The sequence below is a fragment of the Hyaena hyaena genome, unplaced genomic scaffold, assembly GCF_003009895.1.
Source record: "Hyaena hyaena isolate Hyena2069 unplaced genomic scaffold, ASM300989v1 scaffold_445, whole genome shotgun sequence".
Taxonomy (NCBI): domain Eukaryota; kingdom Metazoa; phylum Chordata; class Mammalia; order Carnivora; family Hyaenidae; genus Hyaena; species Hyaena hyaena.
The window spans coordinates 797,052-812,947 of record NW_024081077.1 but is presented as its reverse complement, the minus strand read 5'-3'; the positions used below and the strand labels follow the sequence as shown (position 1 = coordinate 812,947).

General features: G+C 36.5%; 1 protein-coding gene across 1 annotated transcript in view; it reads right to left on the bottom strand.

Annotated features, from left to right (window-relative positions):
• Positions 1-15,896, bottom strand: part of NELL2 (neural EGFL like 2) — a 340,664-nt gene that overhangs the window by 83,062 nt on the left and 241,706 nt on the right. The window lies entirely within an intron of this gene.

The window sequence follows — 15,896 nt, the reverse complement described above, 5'->3', positions numbered from 1 at the left end:
GGCCATCAATATCCAGTGGGGAAGTCTCTTGGGAAACATGTGCTTCTAACACTTGGTCATCTAGAACCTATTTGAACATGCAGGCTGGCCCATCCTGTTTTCATACATTTCTTGTGATCAGCATTTTTTTTTCAATATCACAGCTTTACTGAGATATAATTCACAGATCAAAAAATTCACCCATTTAAAATGTATACTTTAATGGTTATAAGTATACTCACAGACTTGTGTAACTATTACCACAATCAATTTTAGAACATTTTTCTTTTTTTTTCCTAAATAGTTTCTTGTCAAGTTGGTTTCCATATAACACCCAGTGCTCATCCCAACAAGTGTCCTCCTCCATGCCCATCATCCCCCTTCCCCTCCCCCACCCCCACCAGCCCTCAGTTTGTTCTCAGCATTCAAGAGTCTCTCATGGTTTGCCTCTCTCCCTCTCCCGAAGTATTTTTCCCCTCTTCTCCCCCATGGTCCTCCGTTAATTTCCTCCTAATGCACCTATACGTGCAAACATATGGTATCTGTCCTTCTCTGCCTGGCTTATTTCGCTCAGCATAACACCCTCAAGTTCCATCCACGTTGCTACACATGGCCAGAGTTCATTCTTTCTCATTGCCATGTAGTATTCCATCGTATAGATGAACCACATCTTCTTGATCCATTCATCAGTTGATGGACACTTAGGCGCTTTCCATGTTTTAGCTATTGTGGAGAGTGCTGCTCTGAACATTGGGGTCCATGTGCCACTATGCATCAGCAGTCCTGTATCCCTTGGGTAAATTCCTAGCAGTGCTACTGCTGGGTCCTAGGGGAGTTCTATTGTTACTTTTTTGAGGAACCTCCACACTGTTTTCCAGAGGGGTTGCACCAGTTTACATTCTCACTAACAGGATAGGAGGGTGTCTGTTTCTCCATATCCTCGCCAGCATCTAGAGTCCTCTGATTTGCTATTTTAGCCACTCTGACTGGCTTGAGGTGGTATCTCAGTGTGGTTTTGATTTGTATTTCCCTGATGAGGAGGGATGCTGAGCATCGTTTCATGTGTCTGTTGGCCATCTGGATGTCCTCTTTGGAGAAGGGTCTGTTCATATCTTCTGCCCATTTCTTCACTGGATTATTTGTTTTTCAGGTGTGGTTTTGTGAGTTCCTTATAGATTTTGGATACGAGCCCTTTATCTGATATGTCATTGGCAACTATCTCTTCCCATTCCATTGGTTGCCTATTAGTTTTATGGATTGTTTCCTTTGCCGTGCAGAAACTTTTAATCTTGATGAGGTCCCAATAGTTCATTTTTGTTCTTGATTCCCTTGCCTTTGGGGATGTGTCAAGTAAGAAATTGCTGTGGTTGAGGTCAAGGAGGTTGTTTCTGGCTTTCTCCTCTAGGGTTTTGATGGTTTTCTGTCTCACATTCAGGTCTTTTGTCCATTCTGAGTTTATTTTTGTGCATGGTGTGAGAAAATGATCTAGTTTCATTCTTCTGCATGTTGCTGTCCAGTTCTCCCAGCACCATCTGTTAAAGAGGCTGTCTTTTTTCCATTGGATATTCTTTCCTGCTTTGTCAAAGATTAGTTGGCCATACATTTGGGGTCCAATTCTGAGTTCTCAATTCTGTTCCATTGGTCTATGTGTCTGTTTTTGTGCCAATACCATACTGTCTTGATGATGACAGCTTTGTAGTAGAGGTTAAAGTCTGGGATAGTGATGCCTCCCATTTTGGTTTTCTTCTTCAATATTACTTTGCCTATTTGTGGTCTTTTGCCGTTCCGTACAATTTTAGATTAGTTTGTTCTAGCTTTGAGAAGAATGCTCGTGCAATTTTGATTGGAATTGCATTGAATGTGTAGATTGCTTTTTAACAATATTTATTCTTCCGACCCATGAGCACGGAATGTTTTTCCTTTCTTTGAGTCTTTTTCAATTTCCTTCATAAGTTTTCTATAGTTTTCATCATACAGATCTCTTATATCTTTGGTTAGGTTTACTCCTAGGTATTTTATGGTTTTTTGTGCAATTGTGAATGGGATCAGTTTCTTGATTTCTCTTTCTGCTGCTTCATTATTGGTGTATAAAAATGCAATTGATTTCTGTTCATTGATTTTGTACCCTGCGACTTTGCTGAATTCATGGATCAGTTCTAGCAGGCTTTTGGTGGAGTCTGTAGGGTTTTCTATGTAGGGTATCATGTCTTCTGCAAAAAGTGAAAGTTTGACTTCTTCTTTGCCAATTCTGATGCCTTTGATTTCCTTTTGTTGTCTGATGGCTGATGCTAGGACTTCCAGCACTATGTTAAACAATAGTGGTGAGAGTGGACATCCCTGTCGTGTTCCTGATCTCAGGGGGAAAGCTCTCAGTTTTTCCTTGTTGAGAATGATGTTAGCTGAGGGCTTCTTATTCATGGCTTTTATGATGTTTAAGTAAGTTCCTTCTATCCCAACTACCTCAAGGGTCTTTATTAAGAAGGGATGCTGTATTTTGTCAGTTTTTTTTTTTTTTTTCATCTATCGACAGGATCATATGGTTATCTTTTCGTTTGTTAATGTGATACAACACATTGATTGATTTGCGAATACTGAACCAGCCCTGTAACCCAGGAATGAATCCCACTTGATCATGGTGGATAATTCTTTTTATGTGCTGTTGGATTCAATTTGCAAGTATCTTCTTGAGGATTTTTGCATCTGTATTCATCAAGGATATTGGCCTGTAGTTCTCTTTTTTTGCTGGGTCTCTGTCTGGCTTGGGAATCAAAGTGATGTTGGCTTCAGAAAATGAGTGTGGAAGTTTTCCTTCGATATCTATTTTTTGGAATAGCTTGAGAAGAATGGGTATTAACTCTGTTTTAAACGTCTGGTAGAATTCCCCAGAGAAGCCATCTGGCCCAGGGCTCTGATTTGTTGGGAGATTTTTGATAACTGATTCTATCTCTTCACTAGTTACGGGTGTGTTCAGATTTTCTCTCTACCTGTGTGAATTTTGGTAGTGTGTGTGTGTTTAGGAATTTGTCCATTTATTCTAAGTTGTCCACTTTGTTGGCATGTAATTTTTCACAGTATCCCATGATAATTGCTTGTATTTCTGAGGGGGTTGGTTGTAGTAAGCCCATTTTCATTCATGATTTTTCTCTATTTGAGTGCTCTCTCTTTTCTTTTTGAGAAGCCTGGCTAGAGGGTTTTTTTTTTTGACAAAAAAACCTTTTGTCAATTTTGTTTGTTTTTTCAAAAAAACAACTCTTGGTTTCATTGATCTGTTCAACTGTTTTTTTCTTATTATTATTCTATATTGTTCATTTCTGCCCTGATTTTTATTATTTCTCTTCTCTTACTGGGTTTGGGCTGCTCTTGTTGCTCTGCTTCTAGTTCCTTTAGGTGAGCTGTTAGATTTTGTACTTGTGCTTTTTCTAGTTTCTTGAAATAGGCCTGGAGTATAATGTACTTTCCTCTTAGGGCTGCCTTTGCTACTTCTCATAGAGTTTTGATTGTTGTGTTTTCATTTTCATTTGTTTCCATATATTTTTTAATTTCTTCTCTAACTGCCTGGTTGGCCCATTCATTCTTTAGTAGGGTGTTCTTTAACCTCCATGTTTTTGGAGGTTTTCCAGACTTCTTCCTGTGATTGATTACAAGTTTCATAGCATTGTGATCTGAAAGTGTGCATGTTATGATCTCATATCCTTTATATTTATTGAGGGCTGCTTTACGTCCCAGTATGTGATCTATCTTGGAGAATGTGCCATGGGCACTTGAGAAGAAAGTGAATTCCATGGCCTCAGGATGTAGAGTTCTAAATATAACTGTTAAATCCATCTGGTCCAATGTGTCATTCAAGTCCATTATTTCTTTGGTGATTTTCTGTCTAGTTGATCTATCCATTGCTGTAAGTGGAGTATTAAAGTCCCCTTCTATTAGCACATTCTTATCCACAGGCTTGTTTCTGTTTGTGATTAATTGTTTTATGTATTTAGGTGCTCCCATATTCAGTGCGTAGACATTTATAATTGTTAGCTCTTCCTGATGGATAGACCCTGTAATTATTATATAATGCCCTTCTTCATCCCTTGTTACTGCCTTTAAAGTCCAATTTGTCTGATATAAGTATAGCTACTCCAACTTTCTTTTGACTTCCAGTAGCATGATATCTATTTCTCCATTGCCTTACTTTCAATCTGAAGGTGTCCTCAAGTCTAAAATGAGTTTCTTGTAGACAGCAAATAGATGGATTTTGGTTTTTTATCCATTCTGTCTTTTGATTGGAGCATTTAGCCCATTTACATTCAGTGTTATTATTGAAAAATATGGGTTTAGAGTTATTGTTTTCTTTGTAGGATTCATGCTTGTGGTGATCAGCATATTTCTTATTTGAAGCTCAAACTAACGCCCTGGCAAATTTACTAGTTTTGTGCACTAGAGCTACACATAATAATCTAATCCAAAATCCACATATTAGTTTAGCCCTTTTTGTATTTAAGGATAATTTCATATCGCCTTTTAGTTTTCCTATTTATTTCATTTCTTGGTTAAGCACTTCAGGTTTATTCAATTATCCCCTTATATTCACTACAGTTTTCATCCCCTAGCTAACTTTTCCCTGATCACACTTCTCTTTGTCAATAACCTTTAAAAATCTGTTGGCCAAAGTGAACACAACATTCCACTGTGGAATAAGTATACAGAATTCAGGGACATTATTACTTATATTGCTTTGGATACTCTGTACAAATACAGGCTAAATATTCATTTTCTTTTACAGTTAACATCTGATACTTTGGGTTCATGCTTGGAATCAGCAATCAAATAAAGGATAAAACTATTAAAATTCCCCATGTTGCACAATTGTTTTTTTACCCAAAGGCAAGAGCATACTTATATTTCATTAATATTCACTGCCTGTCTACCAAATGCAAACATGATGCTAAGCCCTATGAGAAACGGGAAACTGTAGGCTTCACCTCTACTTTCACGGAACCCATCCTACAGTGGGAGGGAATGGAGGAAAAGGGAAAGGGGGGTGGGGAGTCAACTAAAAAAAAGAAGAAAAAGAAGTGTATGGCAAAGGATACAATGTAAGGTGTAAAAGATGAGAATTAAGAACCTCAAAATACCACTGGTAGAAGCAGTGTGGCTTGATTTGAGGTGCAAGTGGGACAACTACAGGAGATACTTTCACCTGTGTTACATGGCACAGTGCTCATTCAATCTCATTGTTCCTGAAATCTGAATAACTGAATCGTTATTCTCTTTCGTCCTATTAACTACCATTCCCAATTCATGTCATTTGAACATTTGATTCATCTTCTTTGACTTGACTCTGTAGCCATATATGATAATTAACTCCATCCCTGTTCACTACATTTTCATTTAAATAAAAAAAAATGCCTAGAATATATTTTATTCTCTCAAAAAACAGTGAGTTCTTAAGGAAGAGTCACCTATCAGTGGGTAAAGCTGATTGTTATGAAAAAAAAGTCTGATTGTTATGAGTTTATCATACTGTATCTCGGTGGCTTCTTCCAGAAAGCTTACATGAAGAAAGAAATGGAAACTGACCATTGATGAGAACCCTTTAGGAAAACGTACAGACTGTTCTCAGGAACAGCAGCAATTTAGTGAAAAGAAAGAAGTATCATGGGCACCTGGGTGGCTTAGTTGGTTAAGCATCTGATTTCAGCTCACGTCATGATCTCACAGTTTGTGAGTTTGAGCCCCATGTCCGGCTCTGTGCTGACAGCTCAGAGCCTGGAGCCTGCTTCAAGTACTGTGTCTCCCTCTGTCTCTGCCCTCCTCTCTAAAAAATAAATAAAAACATTAAAACTTAAAAAAAAAAAAAAGAAGTAGCCACATCCCCAGCTCCATTCCTAGTAAATCTCATCAAGTTGGTTCTATTTCTATTTTTCCTCCCATGTTCCACCTCATTTTCATTCTGCCACCATGAGTTTCCCCTCACTGTCTGCAGACTTATAAGTGACCAGAATTTTTCACTCCAAAGAGCATCAACAAAATCATACTTATGTAACTTTCTAATTCCAGCAATACTGATAACTGCATAACCTGAATATCTTTCTACATGCACATGGCTTTAAATGTATTTTATTAAATTTATAATGTAGCTCATTTAAAAAATGGAAAATCCTATATCGCCCATAAGGAAGCTGAATACCAGATTTGGATTTTATGACTCACATGGTGACAGCAGAGAGGAGTTGGTCCTATATAAGGTTCAAGAATTCAGCACAAAGTAGGATCCTTGAAGGGCCCCTCATCAGTTTAAGTATAGGATAAAAACTAACACGCACAAACAAAACACCCACTAGCACAAGAGATTCTGAGACACTCTATTTTTGCCTGCAATTGGATGGGGAGAAAAAAAATGCTTCTCTTGCAGAGTTTTGAGGTTCAAACTTATGTCACTAGTGTGGTATACCACTTGGCAAAGAAATTGACACAAATATCAACTGTAATATTCTTGGCATACCTGCAAATTTTCTCTGGAGGGAAAAGACTTAGGTTTCGCAGGTAAATCTTCAATGAAGATAAGGTCAGACATCAAAAGTATAAAACCCACTAGGAAACATTACATCATGGGAAGAGTCAGCAAGCTTAAGAATAGGCAGATTTAGAGCTCCTTCAACTACAGATGGATAAAGATTACAATGTAATGTAAGCATGTTTAAAATTATTAAAGACATAAAAGAATGAATCAAAATCACAAGAAAAGAATAAGAACAAAGGGGAAAAGTACTAAAAATTTGAAAAAGAGAACTCTTAGAAATGAAAAAGATAGTTATTGAACTAAAAAAAACTCAATGGATCAGCTAAACAAAGGATTAGACAAAGCTGAGGAGACAACTGATAGTCTGAGGGATAGATATGAGGAAATTGCAAAGGGCACAGCACTGAGGGATAAAAAGATGGAAAATACCAAAGGAAGCAGAAGAAACAGTGAAAGAAAAGAGCCAACATCTATGCAATAGGAAAACCAGGAGGAGAGAATAAAGAGAATGAGAGAGAAACAATATTTGAGGAGATAAAGACTGTGTGTTTTCCAAAATGGATAAAAAAAGACACTCCTCCAATTCAATAATGTAAAGAATCCTTGAGCAAGATAAATAAAAATAAATTCATCCCTAGGCTTAGAGCATTTAAACCACTAACCCCAAGGAAAAGGGAATCTTAAAAGCAAACAGAGCAAAAAAGGATTTTCAAATGAATTATATGTGAACTGACAGCCGACTTCTAAACAACCTGAGGCTGGAAAAGCAATGGAATACTTCCTTCACAGTGCTTCCAGAAAGAACAATCTAGCAATCAACACCTAACTAACCTAAAAGTAAAAATAGCATAAAGCACATTACAGACCAATACTGAGAGTTTGCCACTAACAGATCTACTGCAAGAGAATACTAAAGTAGGTCCTTCAGGAAGAAAGAAACAACATACAGAAGGAAGAAATAGAATGCAAGAAACAAAAATAATATGAGTATAAATTAAACGTTGCATCCTCAGTGTATTCTGAATGAAAGAACACTAAGACACACATATCATGTATTTATCACATTGTAATGTCTCTTCAGGATATCAAGTCTGTCTTCCCTCTATCTGTAATGAATAAAAGTCCATCAGCTTATCTATGTAGAAAAACTAGAATTTTTAAATTTAGTTTACAGAACATTTCCAACAACCAAAGTATAGGGATGCCCAAAGGAAGAGAAGGATCTGGTCCTCAAGAGGTGCATTCTTATTGGCAACCACAGAGTTACAAGTTAAAAGTCTGCTATTTGAATGACAGCAGCCTCCTATAATGTGTTTTCTTAGTTGAATCATTCTGTCTAGCGAGGATGTAATGATAATATGAATTCCAAGATATATTGTTAAGGGAGGGAGCAATGATTAGTGAAAGGGTACCAAGAAAATTTACTTTTCATTATATGATCTTTGTCCTTTTAAATTTTGTACCATGTACATATCCTTTTTGAAAATATTAATGAAGTATCCAGTTAATTAATTTTAGAATAACATCAAATAAAAATATAAAAGTGACTTTGTTTTGAGTAAGAAAGAATAAGAGGGGGGAATGGCTTTTAGAAATTCAAAGGTATAATATAATATAACATAATATAATACACTCATAAGAGACCCATTGAAAAATCATTAATATTTTTAAAGCAAAAGTGAAGATCTTTTCCAAATTCTGAAATAATTCCACTAGTCTTTTTTTCTTGGAGACCTGCCCTCTAATAGCTTGAAAGCTATTTTTCCCCTTACATAAACTCCATGATGTGTCCTCTTTCCAATGTTAATTAAGTAGGCCTTACAATAAAAGAGTCTGAAATATTTCCCCATCAGAATTGTTATCTATTATACATGACTGATACATGGAAAGAGTAAGGTTTTTTCCAATTAACCTGAAGGACTTGGAAAAATGACTTTGAGATTTAACACTGAGAACTTTTAACTACTTTTTGCATAGTACAAAGACTTACATTTCCATAAAACATTAATTTTTAAGATTTGCATTAGAACTAAAAGCAATTTTAAGTAAATGTAAAGAATGCAAATTGCTACATTAAAGACTTCACAGCATTAAAGTGTATTAAAACTATACTTAAAGTTGGTTTATAAGTGAATCAGGAAAACCAGAATCATTTCTTATTCTTAACTGTTACTTTATAATATCTCAGGGTATAATATCTCCTCCAGCTAACTTAAAGGAGTCCAAAAGCTTCAAATAATTTTGTACATAAAATTTTACTTAAAATGTGTCATACAATCACATCAGATATCACTTATTACTTACCACGTTCCAGAATGATGTGGTATGCGTCACTTGCATTATTCAACTTACTTTCCAGAACAAACCCATGAACCAGATATTATTATCATCTGCGATTTCATACATATGAAAATTAAAGCATAGAAAAATGAAGTAACACAGAAAAGGTCACATAGCTGGTCAACAGTAGAGCTAGAACTCATGCCGATTGATGTTTCTCTAACTTCAATTTTTATATTTTTGACCACTATGTTAAATGCTTCCAAGTAGATCAGGGTTTGGCATAATATTAATCAACTAAAGAGTTATTTAAAAAATCAATGATCACCTACATAAAGAGAAGCATAACTTAAGCACTCGAGTTAAGTCATAAGCAGTGTAAAGTCAAAAAACCTACAGTGAGAGTCCTTTTGTTTCTTCTTCTTTTACTTTATAAATTTTACACTAAGAAAAAGTCACAATGAGACCTAAGTCCCTAATTTATCCAAAGTCTGTTAAAACACATTCATTCATCAAATGTAATTCAATCACTTTTATCATTAGATACCAAGTTTAAAGACCAGAAGCATCTTAGCAAGTATGACTGGAGAGTCTAAAGCAAATGAACTGATCCCTCCATGGGTATGGATCCCACATTACACAAGATACCAGATGATTGGTTCTGTGTCTTGTCTCTTCCCTTGAGAAATTCAAATCTGAAAAAGTGACTTTAACAGACATTGTAAAGGATCAGAAGCTGAACTTCCTTCATCTCAGGTTTTCTTCATTACAATAAAGTTTATTTAATGACTTATATATGTAAAATTTGTAGTTATTTATTTAGAGCAAAATAAATTCAAAAGAACACTAAAAAAAGATCATCCTTACTGGTAAAACAAAGCTATCTAAAGTTTTTCTTTCCTTATTAACTGTATTATTTCCAAATTTTTACTAAAACTCTCCTCTTCCTCCACAAAAAGATATACATTTTGGTACTGGAATTTGACTCTGAGTCATTTTGGAAAAAAAAAAAGGTATGTTATACCAGAAATGTTTTGAATTTTCTCTTGTTTCTGAATTTTTTTTGTCTTCCCACGTAAAATGATATAAAATAACGTAAGCTTCTGAAAAATATGCCTTTAAAAGAAAGCTACATGATCATGAAATTAAATCAATATGTTCCTTTAATGGTGAAAAATGTGCTAATTTAACCATATCAGGAAATATAATATAATTTGACATTAATAATAAATGTTAACTGTACATATTACTAGTAAAATAACTTTGTTACATAAATGAATTAAAGGATTTTTACTACCTACACTATAACAGTAATAATGTAGACTTTTAAAAATCAATCAGCCTCAATCAATTTATAGTTACCTTTAAAGTAAAGCAACATTCATATATGCCTCATCCTTAATTTCATCATTTTGAAACTACAAGATATTAAAAAGCTACACAAACACTTAGGAATGCAATTTGAATTTATATTCATTTAACTACTCACTAAAAATAATTAAAATCCCATCTCATGTTTTGATCTGTGGCTAAGAAACCCATTATTTTACACACAGGAAAAAAAAAAAGCCATTTATCATCAGAATGTCTGATCTCCTTTCTTTGATAGCACAGCATATCTTTCTTAGCGTTGCTATTTGATACCAACTTTTTCCTAGTTAGAAACTCTTTAATTTGATTTAAATTGGCAGTTACTTATAAGAGATTCTTATCTTCTAGAGTTATGCTTTAAATCATGACTGAAAGATTTACTTTTAGTATACTAAGAAAGCTTTGCATATTAATTAGATAATCAGACACATGTTTGCTGAGGTTTAGTGGTGGTGCAATAAATACAGTATGGCAATGAGAGAGCAGTTAAACCTCAGCACATAGATTTCTAATACATTTTATTGAGTTATCTAAGATATAATCACCCTGTTAAATCCAAGTTAAACACCTGATGGAATATTAGGATGTTTAATTAAAAATGAAGTTATGCTGTACATGTGGATGATTTTACACAGTGGCTAAAAAAGAAGGCCATGAAAAATTAATTTTACTCAGAAGATACACATAGCAGCCTCTTTGTGAAGTTGGTAAGTAGATTCAGCCATTCCACTAAGATACACTGATGCAGAAAGAGACTAAATAAATTAAGGGGAGGGGGTACAGGGGAGATCTCAATATAGTAACGAGGGTTGGTAAATGCCATCCACATTAAGATTGTCTTTCAAGAAACTAGTAAATCCTATTACTTCATGCTCAGTGATTCCATTGGGAAGGCTCAACAGAGGGCCACTGGGGCCAGGAATCAGTCTCCTCTCTAAGCTATCATGCAGCATCCAGCTCCAGCAGGCCAAAATTTAGGCCATTGCTACACTTAAAAAAATCTTGATAGTCCTGATGCTTTCTCTACCTTGGGAGAGAAAAACTGCCACAGTCTTCACTGATAAAGACAACAGGAATACTTGGCAGTTGAAGAGTGGGCATAACAGAAAGCCCAGACCTCATGGGAGATGATAGTAGGATAAATTTCTGAACATATAGCATGGCCTAGGAAGGAAGGGAGGGTGGGAGGGAGGAAGGGAGGAGGGAGGAAGGTGGAAGGCAGGAAGGCAGGAAGGCAGGAAGGCAGGAAGGAAGGAAGGAAGGAAGGGAGGGAGGAAGGGAGGGAGGAAGGGAGGGAGGAGGGAGGGAGGAAGGAAGGAAGGGAGGAAGGGAGGAAGGAAGGGGGGAGGAAGGCAGGAAGGAAGCAAGGAAAAGAGAAATACTGGACTAGGAGTCCGAAGACCTGAGTTCTAAACTGCAATGAAACAGCTTATATAAGTTCCTTCAACCTTATGTACCTTAGTGACCTCATCTACCATACCAGAGTTTAGGACCAGATGATCCTGAAGGTCTCTTTAAACAAATGTTTAGTAAAGTCCAGCTAATATGGATGCAAGCACATTTTTTACCTCCTCATTTAATTGACCACTCAGTTACATCTTTATTTATTCACCCATATTCATGGAGCACCTAATAAGGTGCAGTCCTTATACTATGATTTTTAAAAAAATTTTTAAATTTTTTCTATTTATTTTTGAGAGACAGATGGAGACAGAGTACTAGTGAGGGATGGGTAGAGAGAGAGAGGGAGACACAGAATCTGAAGCAGGCTCCAGGCCCTGAGCTGTCAGCACAGAGCCCAGTGCAGGGCTCGAACTCACAAGTTGTGAGATCATGGTCTGAGCCAAAGTCGGATGCTTCACCAACTAAGCCACTCACCCACTACTATGTTTTGAAGGTTCAAAAATGAACAAGATACATGCTTTACTTCCATGAAACTCAATGCCTGGGGCTATAAATGACGTGAGGAGACAGAGGGGCAAGAGGGTGAAAGCTGGGTAGATAAGTAGGAGACACATCTTGAAGGGCCATATAGGCCATGTTAAGAAATGTGAGGTCAATGGAGGATGATAACGTCTTGTTCACTATGAAGTGATATGATCAGATTTGTGCTCAGATATTCTGTAAAGAGTAGAATGGCGAGAGATACACCTGAGAGCCCTGAACTACTGTAGTACCAGTGATAATGGAAAGAAATGGACCTTAGTAAAGAGATTCAAAAGGACTTTATTAGATGTGAAAGGGGATAAGGGGAGGGGGTGATTCTTGGTTTACTGGACAACAAAACTTGGTGGATAAGGCCACTCACTGAAATAAAGACAGAAGTGAAGAACCAGGTTTCGGGAATAGAGGAGACAAGGCAAGAGTCATGAAGATGATGGGTTCAGTTGTGGGTTTAGATTAAAGGTCCCCAAAGAAACTCTGGAAGGTATTGGATATCTACATTTGTATCACCTTCTACAGAATAAAATAGCAGTTAGCTCTCATGGAAGATTCTCTCCCTAGTGTTTCATAACCATTTAGAAATTATAGAACCTGAAATGTAATCTTTAAAAGCTCTGAATTCTTTCTGCAGAAAAATGTACAAATGCACATATACTCAGGGAATTCATGGGCCCCCAAAGTCTATCCATAGATTTGCAGGAGTCCAAGAATTCCAAGTTAAGGATCCCTGCCAGAGGTGGAAAGAAGGCAGTGATTGAAGAAGGAAGTAACTCAGAGTTCTTCCAGCTGAGTAGATGAGACAATGTAGAAAATGGTTTGATTGTTTAGAATAAATAGTACCAGCAATGCCAGACAGCGCCTATGACAAAAGACTGGCCTAATGGTCACCAACCAGTTTCATCCTCCTGGAATTCTGCTGAACTACATTTTCTAAACCCCTCAAGTCCATGTGATGAGTTTTTACTAATGATATGTGAGAGAAAGGGACATATATGGCATTTCTGATCTCAGGTAACAGTGGGTGTGTATTCTCCATGCTTTCACATCTATGGTCCTCTTCTCTTTGGTGTTAGAGGCAGTGTGTTGGGCATGACTTCTTCATCAAATGGCAACCATCAGGGCCCCTGGCTTAGGCAGGCCAATCCCAATGCTCCTCAACTCTCCCCAAAACCACATTTGACATATCAAACTGAGATATGAGTAAGCAAACACTTTTTGTATTCATCACTGAAATTTTGGGATGTGTACAGAATTTTGGGATGTGTACAGAAGCTATATTAGTTACCTTCATTAATGAAGTAAATAACAATACTCCTCATATGTAAGGTCTATAGGTAATAAAAATAATTTTACACTATATGCTTTAGTTTTCTTTACAGCAACTATTGCTACCTGACAATATTTTACACATTTATTTATTTTCCTATTTATAGTCCCTCTAACTCAACTGGATCATAATCTCCATGCAGATAGGACTTCTGCTCACTGCTATATCCTGTTTCTAGATTCAATGCTCAGCATATAAAAGATCCTAAATAAATGTTGAATAAATGGGTGAACAGATTATTTCATGTGGTTCTCCTCCAAAGTTATTTTTTAAAGGGCACAACTTCTATTTATAACTATATCAACAAAAATGTGTAAGGTGTAAGGTGAGGGGTTAGGATCTAACCTGGAGCAATAAATGGGAGAGATGCTTTGAGGCAAATGTTATCATTACAATTTCTCAGATAGGAGGCAGGGATGCCTTGCTTCTCAAATAGTTAAATATGGTCTTGGGCCAAGAGCTACTAGAAGGCAGAGATAAACTGTGACCCATTGTCTTAAAGCACCAACTTAACTCAAGGGTAGTAGGTAAGCTAAACGTTTTCACATATAATGGAATAGAAATGAATGGATTTTTCAGAAAAAAAACCTAAGTTTTTGAAGAAATTTTACTTACCCTTTTGGTGGGCCTTTTCAGGATGGCCCTATATGAAGACATTTTCTCTCTTCTGTCATTAGAATGAATTCAGAAGAAATATAAAAACCACACTGATACAGAAAAAAAGCCTGGGTTTGGGAGTTAGAAAGGACTTTGTATACAGCTGTTAACTCTATGGCCTTAGGAAAAAAATTTAATCACTCTGAAACTAACATTTAAATTTTTTTTAATGTTTGCTTATTTTTGAGAGAGAGAGACAGAGACAGAGTGTGAACAGGGGAAAGGCAGAGAGAGAGGAAGACACAGAATCCAAAGCAGGCTGTCAGCTCTGAGATGTCAGCACAGAGCCCGACACAGGGCTCAAACCCATGAACTGTGAGATCATTACCTGAGCTGAAGTCAGACACTTAACTCACTAAGCCACCCAGGCACCCCCTATTTTTTTTTTTTTAATGGAGATAATACCTATCTTGTAAGAGACTTGTGAAGAGTAAGATGATGTATAGATAGTATAAGACACAGGTAAGTAATATAACTTGCCCAAGGCCACATAACAAGTTAATAGTAGAGCTAGATTTTGAACCCACATCTGTTCTGTCCTTCTTAAAGCCCTGGGCTGTTACAGACAGCTACTTAGGGAAGTCTGAGATTGTCTTCTTATAGACTGAAAGTTCAAAGATAATTAGAGAAAGCTAAATATTCTTTTGGGTTATTTTTAACTCCCTAGTTTTAAATTTTACATTGCTCAGATCAATCTTATACCATTACAGATTTTCACAATCTCATATGCAGCCTTTTTATTTTTTCTAGTAGAAGAATGATATGCAGAATTGGCATGGCCATTATTCATCCCAGATTTTCTGGGACAGCCTTTATTTCAAAATCACACACCATTTAAATACCATGAAAAAGCCAGTATTTCTGTATCATGACTGCACCAGAAGCAGCACCAAACAGTGTATTTAGGAAACACGGTCACCACAGATATTGATACTTAGGAGGACCACAGCGTACCTTGATGTGCTTGGTATACTGGGGGAGATCATGGGATCAAAACATTGCAGAACCACTGCACTAGAAGTGTCTGATTTTGGTCTAGTAAATCCCATAATAGTTAATTACAAGAAATCTGTACTTTAACAAGTTAATAAGCTTATTATGTGTGCTTATAGTAAGCACATACCCATAAGTGTGCTTATGGGTAAGTCACATGCACACTGAATCTAGGAACTTCTGATTTAGGAAATAATCCCCTTGAGAAAGAAAGAGTTCTGCATATCAAAGATGGCCACTATCCATTTTCTGTTAGAGATCTTTGTAACCAAATAGTCACTGAAGTTTGAAGAGTATCACTGAGAGGTATTTATAGAAAGAAACAATCTAGTGATGCAAGCCCTTCTGTGGGCATCTGTCTGTGCACAGTGGTAGGACCTATTCAGGAAAAATTGTCACTTCCCAAATGGTCCAGAACATTTCCCATCTCACATTCTTATCTGTCAGTGTCTTTATTAAACCAGACTCTGTAAGTGTTATGAGGCAGGACTTGCACCACATCTACTGTATTGAGGTTTATGGAAAGTAATGTAGGATGGTAACCACCAGTCACTGGAGGTAGCATCTTTCTCTTAGGGAGAATAATGGACTTTCTGGGCGTGTCTACTATTAGAACCCACTTACCCCAAGGCAGCCAAAACTACTATTGACATGATTTCAATTAAGGGCTAATATTCTCATGGTGGGTTTTAAAGTGACAAAATATCTTCCTGGGGGTCATAAGATATATACTGACTAAATATGTATATGATATATAATTACATATTATATATATTATACAATATATATATTCGCTTCTAGTTAGTATCCAGCAGAAAGAGTTCAAAATGAACTTGG